This window comes from Chinchilla lanigera, unplaced genomic scaffold, assembly GCF_000276665.1.
Source record: "Chinchilla lanigera isolate Chin_1 unplaced genomic scaffold, ChiLan1.0 scaffold00110, whole genome shotgun sequence".
Classification (NCBI taxonomy): domain Eukaryota; kingdom Metazoa; phylum Chordata; class Mammalia; order Rodentia; family Chinchillidae; genus Chinchilla; species Chinchilla lanigera.
The window spans coordinates 3,542,642-3,562,733 of record NW_004955511.1 but is presented as its reverse complement, the minus strand read 5'-3'; positions in this window follow the sequence as shown (position 1 = coordinate 3,562,733).

Genomic DNA, 20,092 nt, shown 5'->3' with positions numbered 1-20,092 from the left:
TTTCTGTACCAAGAATTGAACTCAGGACCTTGCACTTGTCAGGCAGGCACTGTACCACTGAGCTATATCCCTGCCCCTAAAAGGATTTTAAAAGGTCAGCGTATAACACCAAACATAAGCAAAGATACTCACAAAAGAGGACTTCCAGAACTTCTTCAGAAAGTGGTAAAGATGATGGAGGAGTTTGAAGTGGTAGGAGGTATTTGGACAGCAGTAAATGGTAATAGGTCTTTTACTGTAATGCATTTTTAAACTTAAACATTCACTGTACTTTTACCACACCTCGTACTTACCTACTCACCCTCAAAAAGCATTAAACTTAGGTTCTCAGCCCCACCTAGCTGTCCTACTAACTTGGGCAGTCAACAGTGATACTAGTTAGCATTTACAGTGTGCTTGCCATGCGTGGGTACCATATTAAATGTGTTCTGTCAAGAAGTAGAATTCGATTTCCCTTTTATAGGTCAGGAAACTGGGACAAAGGAAGTTAAGTAAGCTGCTCAAGGTCTCACAGCTAATGAGGGGCAAAGCCAGGACTCAAACCCCCACTCTGACCCCAGAGCTGACTTGGAACAATTATACTCTCTACAGAACGGCTATGAGCTTTAAGAGAAATGTCACCTCTCCCCAAAGCCATGGCTTCCCCGTCCTTGACTTGAAGGAAGTCAAGTTCAACGCAAACATAGCCATTGATTTTTTAACCTCATATCCTTCCAACAACTACATCTTAGGATGTGATCTTTCCCTTCCTGTGCCCTTCCTCCCACTCCTTTGCTCCATGTGTAACCACCTGAGTGTCTTGGTTACTTTTCTCTTGTTGCTGAGACAAAATACCTGATGTGCAGAGTTAAGGAAGGAAAGGTTTATTTAGCTCACAGTTCGTGGAGGTTTCAGTCCATACTTGGCTGGCTCCAAGGCAGGGTGGCACATGGCAGAGGGCAACGGTTCATGGTGGTGGAACAGCAAAAGTAACAAGAGCAAAAAAGGAGAAGTGGCAGAGGGCAACTGTGCATGGCGGCGGAAGACAGCAAAGCAATAAGAGCAAAAGCGAGGAGCAGTGGTGGCAAGCAGCCTCTTTCCCTCCCTTACATTTTATGCAAAGTATCCCCCTGCCTTGGGTGTAGCACTCACAGCCATAATCCCAGCACTGGGCCATGGATCAGTCATAAATCTAGAAGCCTGTCCCATGACTCCTGAGGATTTGGGAGGACATGCAGACACAAACCATAACACTGACGTACCCGGAGCCTGACAGAAGTTGTGCACATCTGGACGGAGCCCCACATCTGCTACTTACTAGCTAGTTCCTTGTTTTCTCTAAGCCTTGGTGTCATCAACTCTAAAATGAAGACAATGGGACTTCTCACTAGTTGATTATAGATGTTAAGTTGGATAATATCTCCAGTGTCTGGCAGTATTCCATATGTAATAGGACCTAGCTAATAATTGTTCGGATAATAAAAGTTATCATTACCTAAGTGGTTGAGTATTTGTGAACCGCCTGAAGCTCTCTCAGGTGAAAATAAGAGAATTTTTCACAATGGCTCGGAAACTGAAATTAGAAAATGAGATCATCGTGGAGACCAGTTTCTCTGGAGCGGCTGTCTTTAAAGACAGTGCATTCCCTGCACCTTAAGCTGTTCAAGCAGAAATTGCTCGGTGGACATGCTGCAGGTAAATTGCAACGCTGGCAGCTCGAAGAGTCCATGAATTTATTTCAAGACTGCTCTGCTAGCCAGGTGCTTGGCTATAATCCCAGCACTCTTGGAAGCAGAGGCAGGAAGATCTCAACTTCAATCCCAGAGATTTTAGTGAGACCCTGGCTCAAAATAGGAAAAGGGGCTGGGGGTGAAGTCCAGTGCAAAGGCCTTGGGCTCAATCCCTAGTACCAATTCCAGCAGCAAAAGAAAGCTCTGCTGCCCTTTCCCCATGTTCTGATTCTCCCTATTCTTTGGGCTGCTAGAGGCTCTGATGCTATTTTCCACATAACGCAGAGGACCCATTCATCTTTAGGCGCTGTTGACAGGGGATCTCTACCTGTTCTCCAGCTGCGACTTGAGATACCTTTTGCCAAAGCTTTCCATGGCAGAGACACTCCAGTGTTCATGCCTGTTCCCTCTCTCTGAGCTCAGGGACCCAGGAGATGACACATGGTTTTGTTCACTACACCAAAACCGGCCAAGTCTATTCTGAAACACCAGGGGCCTTACAAGAAGGCCTTGGCATGGCAAGCTCCACTCAGTAGAAGCAGTGCCTGTTCAAGGTGAGGGCACATATTAGGTCCTTTAGAGGGGAAGAGATGGGTCCAGGAGGGACACAAGCCTGGTTAACCAGGAGGGGTGGGACTCTGCCTTCAGGCTGGCTTCCAATGTGGTTCCTGCTAGAACACTTGGGCCTATTCGCTCCTCGTCTGAGCAAGTTTTGCTCATTCTTCACATTTTGTTTTGTCTGTATCTTGTGGCACTGGGGACTGAACCTACGCCTTTCACACTGAGCCTCAACCCCGGTGCTTTTGTAATTATTATATTTTGAGTCAAGATCTTACTGAGCTGCTAAGCTACCCAAGGTGGGCTTGACGTTGCAGTCCTCCTACCTCAGCCTCCTAGAATGCTGATATTATAGACAGTTAAGTTAGATAGAAATTTTAATATGCACTCAGAGAAAGATGGCCCTCACAATAGATGAGACCCACAAAGATTGCAGTTGGAGGCAAATCTGAAGAAAGCCAGGCCTCACGATGAAGACAACATTGCCCGGCTTGCAGGCCTCCCCAGAGATAAACAGCAACTTAAGGTCATACTGTGATTAGCACCTCCTGGTCCAGTGAGCCCAGAAGGCATCAGACACAGGTGGGTCACGGGAACATCTGAAGCCATCTCTTTCCAAAACAGCTTTTGTTCTTTCCACATACACTTGCTACATGACTTGTTTCCCTGCTGGATCAACAAGAGCTAAGCGGTGATACTTGTAACCAGAGACCCTCAGTGGCCACCCACTCGGGACCCCTCCTGGAAATCCAGGAGCTATTCTTCTCCCTGTTTCCCATAAATCTCTCCTAACTTCTCTTCGGTTCACAACTTTATGCCTCGATGTTGTGAGACCACAAACGCAGCACACTGACATCTAGCAAGTTGCAAGATATTGTTCCCGTGTCACTGGGATCACAGGCGTGCCCCGCTGTGTTGGGCTCCCCTTCGAGCTCCATCTGAAAGCTCTCAGAGCCTCCTTCGGTCCTGTGCAAGAAGCAGGGAAGCAAATCCCGTGGCTGACCCAACATGGCCGCCGCTGGAGGCCTCAGCTAAGGGACAGGAAGGAGCCGCGCTTCATGCAGAATGCTGAGTGTCGATTCTTCCGAATCACTCCTCAGTGATTTCCAGACTCAGAAACTCTGGGTTAGAAGAACAGTGTGAGCCGAGCCGCGGCTCTTGCACAGGCAGCCAGCTCGCCCTGCACAGAAACTCGGCCCACGAGGTGCTGCGCTGGTTCCCCTGGTCCTCCCCTGTCCTTTGATTAGACCCAGATGTGGAGCAGCAGGTTCCGTGGTCAAAGTGCACAAGCTGGTGCAAGCAGGAAGGAAGGGACGGGCGACACTGCCACTCACAGATGCATATGACAAGCCGGGCAGCGGGCGCATGACCAGGGATGAGTGCCACACCCTGTGTATGTCATGCTGACTGTGACACTTTCCATTTCACGAGGCAGCCAGCACTGGTGTCCCCTGACACTTCCCGAGGCAGGAGCTTCTCAGGCTGGCAACTCCTGCGACTGTCCTGCCCTCTGCTGGCCAGTGAGGCTGCCTCAGCAGGTGCTCCCACCTCCAGAGTGAAGTCAGCTGCTCACCACTAGGGGGTCCCTATCTTCCCATGACTTCTTTTTTAAAACAAGTAGAAAGCCAGGTGTGGAGGTGCACACCTGTAATTCTGACACTCAGCAGGCTGAGGCAGGAGGATTGAGAGTTGGAGGCCAGCCTGGGCTATTGAGCAAGACCTTGTATTGAAAAACAAAACAAACAATAACAGAAACAAAAGCAGGTAGAAAGTGTAGTCATGGGGAGCAGCTTAGTCAAATCAAAAGCCTGCACCATAAGCCAAGAAGGTTCCGTGGCTTCCCCTGCCCTTTCCCTCTGGTCAGACTTCCATAGTTCTTACTACTTATGCCTGTGTAAACAATAACCTGGGTAACCTGAAATCCTGAAAGGCGTGATCTCCCCCCGGGTAGGAGTTTTACCTCTGCAGGCAGCACATTTGTTTTTCTGGGGGTAACTGTGCACCACGAATTCTGATCCTTAATGAGGAGGAATCTCCAAGTTGCCAGTCTGACCAGGAAAGACATGGAGATCACGGGTGCTCTCCGGGGGAGACCAGGAAATGATGAGTTTCCTTCCAGGAAGCTGACTACCTTCTGTTTGACTTCAGTAGGGAACGGAGTGATTTTGTTCCCAGCAGCAGAGTGGGAAGGCCGAAGGGCAATGCAGTAAGTTTCCTAAAGGCGGGGCGCTGGAGGTCCGCTTTGCAGGTAGGCGATTGGTTACTGCTGTATAGCAACCCACAGTGTGTGGGGGGGGGTAAGTCAGCCATAGAGCGTGTGATTCCCATGCACAAGGAGTTCGTTCAATCCCCAGGGTCCCCAGAGCAAGGTTTAACAGTCTAAAATGACAGCCCTTTATCCTTCACTATTCTGGGACTTGCTTGGACTCAACTGAACACCACTTCTGTTCCCTGGTGTCCTGGCCGGGGGCTCAGCTGGGTCCAAGTATTAAAATGGCTCACTTACATATCTAAAACCTCTATGAGGAAAACATGGAGCTTGAGATAAGCCAGGACGATGGCAGAGCCAGGCTTCTCTTGCTCTGCCTGTGAAGCAAAGTAGTGGACGGACCTTCCCAGCAGAACAGGCTTCCAAGCCTTCTTAGATGCAGAGACAGCCTCATGTCTGCCATATTGAATTGGGCAAAGTGAGTCACAGGACCAGTGCAGATTCCATGTGGGTCAGGACTTCTCAGGGGCACTGATCTGATGCAGGCTCGATGGGCAACTGTCTTTGGAGACCAGTTATCACATAAGTAAGAAAAAGACTCTGAGATGTAGAAGAGAGAGCTGAACATAAAGCATGGATAAAAGTGCCAAACTGAGAAGATACGGGAGAACGGGATAGTTTAAAGGACAGAAGTTGATAAAAAAAAAAAAAAGTAGACGAACAACTAGTTTGAAAGTGAGGTGATAGCAGGCCCCTGGGAACTTTGAACATTAGGCTCAGGAATTTGGACTCAATTTTGCACAGTTATGTCCAGGTTTTTAAAGCTAACCGTGCTCCAGGGTCTTCTAGGGACCAACTCAGCAGAGACTTGGCCATGTCTCAGAGGTGGGGTTAGGATTTATGGAAAGTTAGAAGTTTGGTTTAAGGCAGTTTCTTCAGTGTAGAGAAGGCAGGGTTTAATGTGGAGCAAAGATGACAACACATCTATCCAAGGCTGGTGAAAATATTAAGATAAAGCAATGGACTCACATAACCTTATGGCGGTGCTTACCTTTGAAGGGTTGATGGATATTTTGGAAAATTTCTGTGATGAGTAATCAAGCCATTTTGGGCAATAATAATAAATTTATACTTGATAAAATATCCTAAATATCCCAAGATATCCTGAATTTAATTGCAGAGGGCAAGAGAGAGGGGGAGAGATAAAGGAGGGTAATTAGCAGCTACAAGAGGAAATCAACAAGTCAGGTCCATATTCCTGAATGTATGTTCAAAACTTGACTCAGAGCCCCAGCAGCCCACCACTACACCCAGTTGCAATGAACTCTCTGAATTACTAACCCCTAATTAATACAGAAGCAACGAGTCCTTCTCCTTATGGATATGAGGCAGTGGATGAGGACATGGTAAAGCAGCTGGGCAATCTGGTGTATGTGCCCTGTCATCACAGAGATCCAGGACAGGTGACCAAGCTCTGTACACCAATCAGAGGATGTGATCTTCAGTTCTTCTCACAAGAACTCAAGCAGTTTTTTGATAGGACAGCCTAGCTGTGACGTCAGCCTGAGGAGTAGAGGATATGAAAGATGGCCACTGTTATGAAGTTCTTGGCCTTTGTGTTCTTTCTTTCCCTTGATCCGCTCTCACTCTGCAGGGTGTACTTCCTTTCCTATGTTTAGTTTTTGTTTGTTTATTTGGTTGAGTTTGAGATGGGGTCTCATTATGTAGTTCAGGCTGGCCTTGACCTAGCTATGTAGCGCAGGCTGGTGTTGAACTTGCAGTGATCCTCCTGCTTCAGCCTCCAGAGTGCTAGGATGACAAGTGTGCACCACCATGCCCGGTATCTTTTCCTACTTTTAACTGGCCCACACTCACTCTGTAGAGCATGTTTCTTTTCCTACCTTTAATAAACAGAAGATCTCACTCCTTTTTGTGCTTCTTTTGTCCAGTTCTTTGTTCAGGGCAAGAAGAACCTAGAAAGAATCTCTAATAGGAGCCTCCAAAAGCCTAGAACCTCACAACAGGTGCTCATCCTGTCCCAAAAATTCTTCTGTTTTGCCTTTTTCCTGCCCCTCTTATCTATAGCCAATGTAGGTTCAGTGTAACAACTTATACTTATGGAAAAATGCTCTGATTTATAGCTACAGTGGACTATTTCCAGCTGCTTCCAGCTTTGCTGCTAAAAGTTGCAGAAGTTGTCCCAATGTCACCAGACAGGGTCCAAAGAGGTCCCCAAACAGAAGGTGGAGGACCTCTCCTCACTCTACCCATGGGACACGTTTCAGGTTCACTGACTTCCATCACAAAAAAAGAATTTCAAAGACACTGAGTGAGAGGCATAAAGAGTTCTATTAGGGAGAATTTTGAAAGGACAGTAAAATCTAGGCTTGGGAGCAAAACTGGTTCCAGAAACATGCTTGTAATTCAAAGCACTCGTACAGCAAAGCAAGTTTCTCCATAAGAAATAATAGAAACTCAGGTGATTCATTCCACAACTCAAAAATACTCATATAAAAATGGTTACATAATAAAGAAAATACAAGATATAAAGAAAAATAAATTAACCTGCACTGACCATTGAAAACCTTCATGGCTGGTGTGAGGGAGTCAAGAGAGAGGAGGGTCACTGTGTGGGAAAATTTCAGTGTCACTAACGGAGTCACTGCTACCTACTGGCTCAGTGGAATCTGTTTCTTTTTGTGCATCTTTAACAAGGAATCTGCCCAGTGACACCTGCTTTGCCTCCTTATGAAAATTTAGCTGCAATGTGACACTGCGTTGTCATTAAACAGATTCATCTCTCGCACTGCTACACCCTTATTCAGGTAGTACTTTTCCATAAAATTCTGCACTGTTTGCCACATGTTACACATCTCCCTAATCTCATTTGGAGTGAGGGATTCCTCTGCCTTTTCCTTCTCCTCCTCTGCAGATGAGATCAACTCCATAACCTCTTGCTGTTTGGAGATGATCACCCACAATCTCGCAGTGAGAGAGAGAGAAGAATCGTTGCCTGAACTTTGACCATGTGATGCTCGGCATCATGTACTACTTGTATTGCAGGACACTGCTTGTTTATCAAATTAAACTTTATTAGAAAGCTTTGCTCATCTTGTGGGACACTCACAGAACAAATTAATCACAATCCAAGGTTTTACTGTATTTAGGATAGAGTACAAGAGCAAGGCACACTGTGGACTCTAACTTTGTATATTTATTTGGTCTCGGAGGTGTCTTGAGATTAGGGATCTATGACATGTATTCCTGTCTGTCTGGTCACTGGTCCGGTGGGGTTCAGTCAGAATGCAAACACTTTCATGTGTGTGAGGCTGAGCTCTGTGGCCCTCTAACATTGCCACTTTCTTGAGGACAGATGTTTTACAGGTGATCATCATAAGCCAAAGTTTATTTTATCTTCAATAAATACCCTTAAAAATTTTTACTGAGTTTCCTGCAAGAGAACAGGCCTTAAGTGACTTGTGTCCTGAAGATGCAATGTTCCTTAAAGACACAATTTTAAAATTATGATTTTTAGCCAGGCATGGTGACCCATGCTTGTAATCCCAGCACTCAGGAGGCTGAGGCAGGAGGATCACTGCTAGTTCGAGACCAGCCTGGGTTACAAAGTGAGCTCAAGGCCAGCCTGAACTGCACAGTGAGGCTCTGTCTCAAAAAGTAAAAAATAAATAAATAAAATAAAATAAAATTATGATTTTCCTCATCTCCTTTCTCTCTAGGCATACTTTTTTTCTATATAACCTTACCAAGATCCTGTCCTTTCTGGACTAACATCTGTAATGGCCCCATCAACCCTCTCATGTCAGCCGTCCTTCAGTCTCGAGGGTTCTGGTTGACCTGATGACACAGGAGTAAAGCATGAGCCACGGAATGGGAGTGTCAGGTGATGTGACTTGTCAGGGGGTGCATGTAGTGTGGTTCTCAGAACTCATCCTCTAAAGTTCTGAATCAATGAAAACCAAGAAACTCGTATTTTTACCAGGCTCAGGTGGGCGTTGACGCCATAAGCAATGAACAGACTTGTGTCCTGGGAGTGTCAGGGTCCCTGGCATCCTTCAGGACACAGGCTCATTCAGCGATGTTGTTCAGGGCTCTTCTCTGTCCCCGCTTCCCCTCCCTCTACCCAAGCTCCCCTCATTTTAATGATCTGGGGTCTTCTCAAAGTTAAGGTACAGGGAATGTGTGTGTCCATTATCAGGTGAGGTAGACCAGTGAGAAATACTCAAGAAAAAGTATCATTAAACAGGTAGAAAGACCATAGAAAGCAGATTCCTGATAAATGCCTTTATAAGGAGGAGGCAGGGAACTGGTACTTTTCTATTTTTAATTGATGGGTAGTAATTGTGTGTATTTCTGGGGCACAGTTTTGGGAGACTCCAGTTCATGCTCACCGTGCGTAAGGATCAGATCAGACATAGAGCATCTTTCTGTGTTGGGAACGTGACGATCCCTCTACCAGCTATTTTGAAATATTTGATTAGTTGTTGTCAACTGCTATATTTTCTTTAAATCTACACGATGTGGGGTCAGGTGATCTTTTCCAGTGCATGGTGTGGAAGGTGGGGTGCACACTGAGGGGACGTGAGTTACCTAGACATTAACCCAGAGCCTCCCTTGGATTGAATTGAGATGAGAGAGATACCACGGGCTCACTCAAAATCCTTGACATTGGACTATTAGCTTTCCAGACTAAAAGGCCCTTCAAGTGCCTCAGCCCTCCCCCAGTCCCTTTAATCCTGGTTAAATTACTCTGTTTCTTTTCTCCACTTCACACTCAGAGATATTCACCCCTAAAAAGGTAAAAAGATTAAGTCTCTCGTCCAAGGTTACAGAGCCATTAAGTGCTAAGGTATCTCAGATCAGTTCCGCAAGGCTCTCCTAAACCCCTCCTGTCTAGCTTTCCTTTTGCATTATTGCCTCTTCCCCTTTTACGGGGTTCTAATGTTTTACATATACAGACAGTACTGCAGTTAGTAACAACACTCGCTCTGCCCGCAGTACTAGCACTTTGAGAAGCTGAGGCAGAGGACCGTGAGTTTGAGTGTTACCTGGGCAATGTAGTGAGACTCTGCTTCAAAATTTTGTTTAAAGGGAGCGGGCCTGAGAATGCAGTGTTAAAGCCCTGGATTTGGTCCCTACACCAAAAGTTAAGAACAAGTGCTTCTGTTAAGGACACTTCTTCTTTTGTAGTATTATTTCAGACCACTCTGCATCGCCCTTCCCTCCCACCCTCCCTCTCACCCTCCTCCCTCCCCTCTTTCTTACTCTTCATCCCTCCCTCCTTCCTTCCTTGATTCACATACGTCCTTCCAACTCATGCTCTGAGACCCCCGTGGAGTGTGAGCCAAGATCCCTACCCACAGGGCAAATACCTGGCCAGAAAGCGCAGGAAGGTGATTTGGAGCCTTTGTGAGTTCTGATCAGGTGCACCTCCAAGTCACAGGGAGATGAATATTCTAACTGCTCCCCTGCGTCTGCCAGGGTAACTGTGCATTTGTGCCGCGCAGGGTGGGGTCGGTCAGAATGCGTGCAGCCGGAGAGCGAGGCGGGGTGCGTGCACCGGGCAGTTCCAGGACGGCTGTCTGGGGACGGGACCCCCAGGCTGGGCCCGGCTTTGCTGTGGCCTGTGTTTGTGAAAGCTGCTCCATGGCTTTCTTCCTCTGGCAGTCAGCTTCGCTGTGGACGAAGGAGGACATGGCTGGTGCCATCTTTACGGACAGCACTGGAGGGCAGGTGGGGCGCACCCGTGGGCACGCGTACCCACCTCTCCACAGGGTTATCTGTGGGTGGCACAGCGGGGCGAGGTCCTTCTCACCTCATGCAGCATCTTTGCTCTTAATTTTATACAACAAGTACCTGGTGCAATTTTTTCAATTAATAGCTGACCGGCCATGTGTATTCCTTCCTAGAGGAAGTTACACTTCTTATCCGAGGTCACCCGGGGCCTCGCGTCTGATCCTGAAGGCTGTGTACTCCTCATGCCGCTGCCTCAGAACAATCGGGGGATGTGCGTGCCGGGCCCCCCGCTGACCCCACCCAAGCCCCGCCTCCGCCAGTGCTGCCCGGGGCTGGTAACAAAACATCCTCACAGTTTTCCTTGCCCTCCTCCTGCTGGCATCTGATCCCAGTCAGCAAATGTTTCGCCACTGTTCGGTCAAAACATGTTTATTTTCTCTTGTCTCCACAGTGAAGAACTGCCCGCCACCCTGCCCTAGGCCCCGGGAAGCAGCTGTAGCTTAGTAGGAGGAGCTCCCAGGCTCCTTCCAATGTATAAGGCCATGAGGTGCGGACTCCGAGGTCACTAACCGAGGGGCCTGGGCAGCGCGAGGGGCAGCAGCCGCAGGAAAACCACCGGAGGGAGGGCTGCGCGTGGCCGTGTTCCCAGATAACAGCTGTGCTTTTGCAGTACCCCACCTCCAGCTACCTTGGGATGAATCCACTGAACGTCTGAATAAAAGCATAAAAATCACTATTTTCAATAAAGATAGAGATTAGACGAACCCACTTGGTTGTGAAAGCACAAGGCTTTAAATTCAGACAAACGGGTGCAAATTCAACCCAGGACAAGTCCCTCGGCCCACTCTGGGGATGAACGCCAGGGGCCGTCTGGGCCTCTCGCACCCACGGCTGCAGCCCGGAGAGGTTTGTGTGGTTGCGATTACGCATGCGTGGCGGCCGTGGACTCAGGGCAGGCAGCCACGGCAGAAAGAGGGCTCAGCTGGTGAGACAGAAGAGCTGAGCTTCCAGTCCAGACCTGCAGAGGCCAAGGGCAGCACCCCTAACTGGACAGCACCCTCTCCAAACGTGGTGGGGAAAAGGCTTCAGTTCCTGCAACTGGTCTACCCAGGAACAGTCTGGAAGCCTTCTTCTACTGCAGGTGGCTGAGGACGGATGAAAATCCACACCTTGCTCTTGACAGGAAGGAGAAACACCAAATTCCGGGCATCGAAGGCAACCGGGGGTCCTACGCTGCCCCGAGGCTATGCACTGACTGTGCTTCGGCCCTCTGCCTGACTTTTCTGGGTTTTGGTTTCTGAATGTGCAAAAGGAAAATGCTAAGAGGGTAAAAAGGTACCATAAAGCACGAAACCTGGGGTCATTCAGAGCAGTTGCTCGTCTCCAAAGGAACAGTCGCTTCTAGAGAGCTCCAGGAGAAGGAACAGGACAAAGAAAATCCCTGGGGCCCCTGAGATGCTCCACCCGGCCCAGCACTAGGGCTCTGCCTGGACAAAGCACCCCACGCTTTACCTAACACTTCCCAGAGCCCCGTTCTGCGAATCCAGAGTGAGGGTGAGCTCCACGCTGGTGCCTCTCAGGCTGGCTCTCGGGGAGCGCAGGGGACGGCCCCCACTTTCCAGACCTGGGAAGGAAGCTCCTTGCAGGCTGTGCCCCGGGCCGGTTCACTGCCAGCAATCCGATGTTTGCACATGGCAATACCAGGACCCTACCTGCAGCCTGCAGGCAGGATCAAGTGTGAGACCAAACATACTAGGTTCTCAGTAAATGCAAGCATTGAGTCCCAAGGGCCTCGGGCTTGCACCTTCCGGCTCGCTCCCTGCACAGCCTGAAGCCTGGGCCTGTCTGGGTTTTGATGCTGTGCGTTTCTGAGGAGGAGCACCCTTGTTCATCTCTGCTCTGGAGAGGAGCCAGGGCAGGCACTGCTCACTGAGGAGGGGCCTGCGTCCGGCTGACCACTTCCTCGAGGCTGGGCACATTTCTGTCAGAAGCCATGGCCACAGGCCGCTACGGAGCCAAAGGGCAGTTGCTCAGGTGAATTCTCCCCAGCCCTGCACCTAGGTCCAGGTAGGTCCTGATAGGTCCTGGTAGGTCCTGGTAGGTCCTGGTAGGTCCTGGTTTTTTTCATTGCTTTGATTTTTATTTTTGTACTGGAGACTAAGCCCAGGGCCTTTGCACTGAGTTACATCCCCAGCCCTTTGTTTTATTTTTTTATTTTGGGACACGGTTTCACTAAGTTGCCCAAAGTGGGTTTGAAATTGAGCTCCTCCTGCCTCAGCCTCCCGAAGTGCTGGGATTACAGGTGTGCACCATTAGGCCTGGCCCCTGCTCTTGACTGGGCATGGGAAGGTAGGGGTCTAGGGTGCCAGGCTGGGAAGGCTGCAAGCAGGCACTGAACTTGTGCTGTGGGCACTGCATGGTACCCTGGGACCACCTGCGTGTGGTGGAGCTCAGCCTGGGGCTGCTGTGTGACTGCTGGAGGTGCCTACGAGGGAGGAGGCTGCACACTCACTCCTGGCGTCCCGGGGGAGAGCAGCTCCAGCCTGTGCGTAGCTCACTGAGCAGGCTGCACCAACCCTCAGCGCTGCTTCCGCTGACGGCAGCAGGTGCAGTGTGCAACCAGGAGCGCCAGGTCGTCACAGCCAGCTGCAGGTCCACGTGACACGCGCCCTGAGCAGGCCGAGCCCACCCTGACCTCCAGCCTGCCTGCGGCAGCATCTGCAAGTGCACGGGGGTGGGGGAAGAGGGAGTGCGGCAGAGATGCTTGTGCTCAGATGTGGTTGCTCAGCTGACTCACCAAAGTCAAGGCCGGGGGCACCATGACAGAGGGAGAGGACCAGGTGAGGAGGGAGCGGCACCAGAGCAGCGGCCTGGGCCACGTCCTCCCAGGGGCAACGCTGGGAAGCAGCCGGGGCTCACTGGCGAAGTGGCTTCTGGGCCCCTGCAGCCCGCGCATGGAGCGCGCAGCCGCCCGCATACCTTCTCAGCGCCCCTGCCGCTCTGAGACCCCTCTGCGGACGCTCGGTGCTGTGCCAGCACAGCCTGGCGTTCATCCGGGCGTTTCCTGCTGGACTTTCTTTTTTTTTTTTTTTGGTTTTAGTTTTTTTTTTCCGGTACAGGGAATCGAACTCACGACCTCTGTGCCACTGAGCTAAATCCCCAAAGTATTTTCTTTTTGTTCTGTTTTTCTTCCGGTACAGGGAATCGAACTCACGCCCTTGAGCTTGTCAGGCAGGCACTGTGCCGCTGAACTAAATCCCCAGCCCTTTTGCTGGGTTTTCTTTAGCGGCCAGTGGGGAGTCCCTGGGCTCATTTCCAGAAGAGTCAGAGCCCAGGGTTCCTGAAGGAAATTCTCCACCAGACGGGCCACCCACAGGTGCACGGCGCCAGGCTTTCCTCGGTAGCAGCTGTTGGAGTCTCTGCTGTGTCCTTCGCCCGCTTTTCTCCCCTGCCCAGCTCGCCCAAGGCAGCTCCCCTAGGCTGTGTCCTGGTGGGCTCCAGTGGTCAGGGGTCTCCCCGAGGCTGTCAGGCCCTGGCCACCGCTGCGAGCTGACATCAGCGGCTCCTCCTTGCTGGCCGGCTCTGCAGCCAGGCGGGGCCGCTGCCGCACCTGCGCGGGCACCCGTGCAGCTGTGGGCGGCGTCTGTGCGAAGGAGAAGGGGCGCCGCGGAGGCTGCAGGGGGCCCTCCGGCAGAGCATAGGGAGCCACAGAGCCGCAGGACGGCCAGCAAGCCCGCGAGGTCTGAGTGCACCGACAGTGCGAGAATTCTGTCCGAACCTTCGATCAGCAAACCTGGCTGCTGAATCATTGCTCTAAACGCCACCCGCACCCAGGACAGCACCTGCACGCCTTCCAGCCCGCCTCCAAACCGGCGAACGTCGCTCAGGCCCTTACCAGCCCCAGCTCATGCCCTCGCCAGGGAGCCCCCGCTGCCCCGTGGAGCGTGTCCCCACGTCGGGCTCCGTCCTGGTGGCACAGGAGGCACGAAACCCAACTTTGCTCCAAGACCAGTGTGTTACTGGTGTGTGACACGAGCGTTACTGTGGTCTGCGGCATGGGGGTCAACAGAGAAGGCAGGACCGGCACCGACCCGAGACATTTGCTCTAACTTGCAATTGGGGCTTTTTTTTTTTTTTTTTTTGTAATTGGTGTAAAGTTCCTAGTACCCATCTGTCTCCCCATCATCACTCCCTTACACCCAGGGACCCGAAAGTTCTCCCTGGTGCTTGGTCCACATCAGAGCAGTTTTTGAAACAAACCCTCATCTACTTGTAAACCATGAGATAAACGGGTTGTGATCAGCATTCTTAAAAAGCGCTTTAGAAAATACAGTGCATTTGCCGGGCTTAGTGGCACACGCCTGTAATCCCAGCACTCGAGAGGCTGAGGCAGGAGGATCACTGGGAGTTCGAGACCAGTCTGGTCTACAAAGTGAGCTCAAGGCCAGCCTGAACTGCATAGCAAGACCGTCTCAAGAAAACTATATATATATAGTGCATTGCAGGAAATAAACATAAGACTTCTGTTCCAATTATGTATCACTTTGTTCATGCAACACTGCCCAATATCCAATCATTATCTACCCACCAAAAAATGACAGTGCTATTTGGCTTAAATCAATGTGTGTGTCAATATTGTCTTCTTGCTCCTCTCCTCTGTCTCTGTCTCTCTGTCTCTCCCTCTCTTTCTCTCCCTCATTCTCTCTGTCTCTCTCCAGTTAAAACATTTGAAAGCTGCTGTTTTCAGGACATGCTCCGTACTACTACCTTTCGAAAGCTTGGTCACGTTTCCCAACCCTTCTCTACGTCACCGCATCCCACATTCACACAAGCTGTTTCCCTCGGAGGTTCTGTTTCCCTCAGTCAGCGCGTTGCCTCCTCTGACCCCAGGCAGGAAACTTAGGGGAGGTGGCTCAGCTTTGCAATGGTCTTGGGACATAGGCCACATGACAATTTAACCCCAGGGTGCGAGTCTTAGGTCACAGAACACATGGCAGATGCTTGGTAACTTTGGAGTCATGGGGCATACAGAGCTTAATCCAAACCGGGCGTGGTAGTGCACACCTGTAATACCAGCACTCGGGAGGCTGAGGCAGGAGGATCGCTGTGAGTTCCAGACCAGCCTGGGCTACAAAGTGAGCTCAAAGCCAGCCTGAGCTGCATAGTGAGACCCTGTCTCAAAAAGACAAAAAAACAAAAACAAAAAACAAACAAACAAAAGCAGAGCCCAATCCAAGTGAGCCTTAGACGGGGTGAGATTTTGGAGCCAGTTCTGCCAGTGTATGGAGAAGCCTTAGGTACTGGTGTGGAGAAGCCTGGCTGTATGGGGTTGGTGGGACTTCCCCCAACTTCCACCACAGCTTCTGGGAGACTGACACTGGCTTTCACATCCGTGTTTTGACTGCTCTAGCGACCGCACTGGAATATCTGAGCAGCTTCCTTGGGATACGGATGGCACATGGGTACAAACTCTGACTCCAGAGAATGAGAGACAGTGAAATGTGAACAGCTCTGCAGCATTTAAGATTATTTCTCCCCTGGGTCTGACAAGGCACACTGGAACTGACAGCTAAGGACCGCCCAGTGGGCAGGGCTCCTGGGGCTTCTCTTGACCAGCTGTTCTGACTGTCACTAAAAGACCCTTTCTCTAACAGATTTCCACTTAATCTCTCTCTCTCTCTCTCTCTCTGCCTCCAGTCACTGTGAAAAGGGACCCAAGGGAAATTCCCATTCTCTGGATGATAAAACTGAGGCCTGTAGCGGTTAACTGACTTGTCCACTGTCGTATAACACACTGAAATTTTTCTAACACAACTGTCAAGGATAATAACGTCTAGCACTTACTAAATATCTAAAAATTTACCTTTGAAAACAGTATTTCCTATCATTGTTTGAAAAATAACTTTAGGCACAGAGGCTATCTTTAATTCATGACGGAGGAAACAGGCTCAGAGAGGGTGAGTGGCCTTTGTAGGATAGTGCAGCTTAGCGTCAGAGTGAAACTGATCTCTGATAATTCCTTGACCCTCAGCTTAGTCCTTTATAAAATGGAGTTAGCACGACAGCGTCCTAGGTTATAAGAGGACATTAGATGACCTGGCACATGAAAAGCATTTTGGAACACAGCCTGGATTTTCTTCATGTGAAGATTCAAATCTACGATCCTTCCATCATGAGGTTAATTTAAAAGTGGGACCCCTGAGCCCAATCAGACAGACTTGCGCTCAAGTCCCACCCAGCACAGTGGCTTCCTAGCTCTGTGACCCTGAGCAAGTTGTGGCTCCTCTCTGAGAGCTGTCTCATCCCTAAAGTGGGTGCAGTAGCTTGGATCTAGAATGTCCCTCAAAGGCTTGATTTCCGGAGTGGTGTCACTGGGAAGTGGTGGAGCCTTGCAGAGGTGGAGCCTAGCGGGAGGTCTGTAGGTCAATGGGGGCGTGGCCTTTGGAGAAGGTTGTGTGACCTCCCCCTCCTCACTCCTTCTGCTGCTCGTAGGCCATGTGGTATGAAGCTTTGTTCTGCCACACACTCTGCCACGATGTTCTTTCTGCCTTCCCCAAAGCTACCAGGCCAAAAATAAACCTTTTTCTCTTTAGAAGGTGGCTATTTCAGATATTTGTTGTAGTAACACAAAGTAGACTAACCCCATGGGGTAGTCATGTTGACAGTATTGAAGCAGGATACTGCAGGGAAGTCCTTTTCACAGTGACTGGTCTGAACCCTTGGGCCATTGAGGTCATTCTGGTGATGTTATGGCTTATATCTGGATGTTTCTGCAAAGCGTCCTGCACTCATAGGTGGGGCTTTGGAGAGGTGACTGGATCATGGGGAGTGATACTCACTAGTGGATTTGTGCACTGCTGAGTTTATAGCTAAAAGTGACGTTGGTGTTGGGAGGTGGAGCCTGTGGAGGAGGTGGGGCACTGGGGGCGGGGCCTGGAAGGGTCTGTCTCCCTCCTCCTCCCTTGATCTCTCTCTCTCTGCCACCTGTTTCTTCAGCCATGCATCCCTGCCTTGGAGCCAGCAAACTACAGACTGAAGCCTCTACAAACCGAGCCAAATGCACTTTTCCTTCTTTAAGCTGTGGGTGGCCTGGTATTGTATCTCAGTGATGAAAACGTAACTAAGCCAGGTGGTGGCTGCACTCTAGCGACCTCAGTGAACACACAGGGTCTAATCATGGCTCCAACACCTGAGCTCCTGCACTGAGCAGAGTGGGATGGGGAGCTGGGACAAGGCGGAGGATTGGGGAGACCCGATCAGCACACGAGTAGGATGGCCATGTAGTTATTATGCAAATCTAGACTTTGGTTGAGACTGAAAGGAGGCTCTGTTAATAATTACATGAGATAATGATCGTAAGGCAGAACATACGCTGTCCACCTTTTTATGCGACTGCTTACCGTTGGGTACTGCCTGTCACCCTGATCTCATGATGCATGCCCGCTGTTCTCCACACAGGGGTCCCTCAGCACTCCTGCCAATTCTGGATGTGCTGCTGCTTGATGAAATCTTACTCATCAATCAGCGATAGGTCCCAATGTCCCCTTCACCTAGAGGAGCTTTCTCTCAGCGGCCCCTCGAACTCATGCACGCTCTTTAGATCCCAGGCAGCCTCCACCCTTCACCCCTCTTAAGCTTCCAGCATCTTAATACCAACATGTCACGTCACCTGAGCTCTACTGTGGGGATAAACTGGGTTTATTTCAGCTCTGATCACTCACAGCCAAACAGGCTCCGCACTTGGATTCAGAGGAAGATCCTTTCAGTTCCCTTCAGGAAAACTGATCGGACCCCTGCCTACCTTTCCTTTCCTTTTTTTCTCATCTTCGTCTCCTAAATGCTGCCTCTAAGAGGGTCATGGATCCGGATCCGCCTCTACAGAGTGAAACCTAAACTCCTTAGCATGATGCTAAAGGCCCTTTGGAGCTGAGCTCCAGCCTTTCCAACCAGCGCCACCCAGGAATTCATCCCCTCCTCCTTCCCCGTTCTCTGAGTCCCCGTATCCCGCGCAGCACATGGAAAAGCCAGACCAACGGTGTCTTGCGCCCCACTCAGCGCAGCCCCCCTTTGCTGTTTCCTGCCTCACTTGTCCACTGTCCTGCGCGCTGGAGGGTTGGAGGCGGGCGCCCTTCTGCTCCTACCCCTTCTCAGCCCTCACCGACCTTCCCTCTCCTTCGCCTGCGAGGACCTCTCCGGCATCTCAGGTCTGTGCCCACCGTCACTGTTTCAACGCAGGTTCTCAGTGCCCGGAGTTTTTGCTTCTGCGCTCTGGCCTTCAGGAGCCCATCAGCCCGTAGCAGCTCAAGGGCTCATTTTTAAAATACAGCGTAAAGTCCACTGTTGCGTTCTTATGGGAGCGACGCTGCCATGGGGTGCGGAGGTAGAGTCTCCCCTAGGCACAGCTGCCCCTCCTTACCAGGTAGATTGTACGCATCCGCTACTAGTCACACCCTGACTTCCCACGGTCAGTGCAGTGTGGAGAAGGACAGTCTTCAGTTACTATTTGGTGTATTGCCTGAGGCCTGACCAAGCCATGATTGCTGGGTTCTGGAGGAAGTCTAGCATAAGCGTTGTAAGCCCCAGGATCAATACTATGTGCTTTGCTGAGATATGAGTGAAGGAAGATAACCTGATGGCTTACTGATCAGGTTGCATTCCTATGATAACTGAGTTGAATTGTCCTTGCTAAAACAGTTGATATCCTCCCATTCCTCTGCTGCCTCCGGGGTGGATTCTGAATAAAAGGTTACTGAAGATGGTAATCAGGGGTCAGTCAGTCCTAGAGGCTGCTAGCACCTGATCACAGGATTTTGGCTCTCTTGGTTTGATTTTTTCTTACTTTTCTTATACCTCTGTGGGCCCCTAGTTCGGGGGATCTGTTCACCCTGGACAGAGTTGGAGGAGAAGTCCGACATAATGATGCCTGAACAGGGACATGAGTACAGAAATCGAGCTAGACTATGAAAATAAGTCTTCGAGACTTAGGTATGAAAATAGGTCTTGGAGACTAAGGTATAAAAATAAGTCTTCAAGACTAGGGTATGATAGTAAGTCTTCAAGACAAAGAAAGGGAATTAAGGGAATTAAGTCAGTGCTTGACTGACCAGAGAAGAGTGGAGGGACGGGAAAGGAGTCTTCCAGAAAAGGAAGGGAGTCTTCGAGACTACGGAAAAAGGAATTAAGTCAGTGTTCAGCAGACCGGAGAAGAGTTGCCGGATACGTAAGCCGGGTCTCTGGGATTGTTTCATCAGGGTTACTATGGGAAATTTTCTGTCTCAAAAAGAATATGAATCAGAACAGGAGATCTTGCAGGATGAGAGAAGATTAAAAAAAAAAAAAGAAAAATAGGCTACATTGCTGGTAATTAAAAATGAAACAAACAGTTTCAAAAACCAGTGTTCATAGATATATGTAAGTGTTTGCTGTTTTCATGGTTCCTGTATTTGCTTTCCTTTTCTGGGTTGTGGGTAGATGGGATTTTAATACTGCAAAGGATTCGGCTGGGAACAGTACTTTAAGGTTGAGTCCGGAGCCCAGCGGGACAAGGGCGGCAGCACCGCCGGAGGGAGAGGCACAAAGTGGGTTCAGGGAGCGCCCCGGCCTCTGGTTCTAGGCAGACCCGGCTGGGACTTCTCAGCGGCCAGTGTGTCTTCGAGGCCTGTCCAGGTACAGCCACCGGCACGCGCTGCCAGCTACCAACGTGTGCGCCAGGAACCCAGCGGACAGGACACGGCTGCGGCGCGCCCTGGCCCTCCCCGCCGCCGGCGCCGCAGGCACGGACGAGGCTGTGCCCGCGTTTGGCACCGGAAATTCATCCGGCTCGGATCAGTGCCTGCGATCAGAATTCGGAAAAACAAAAAAA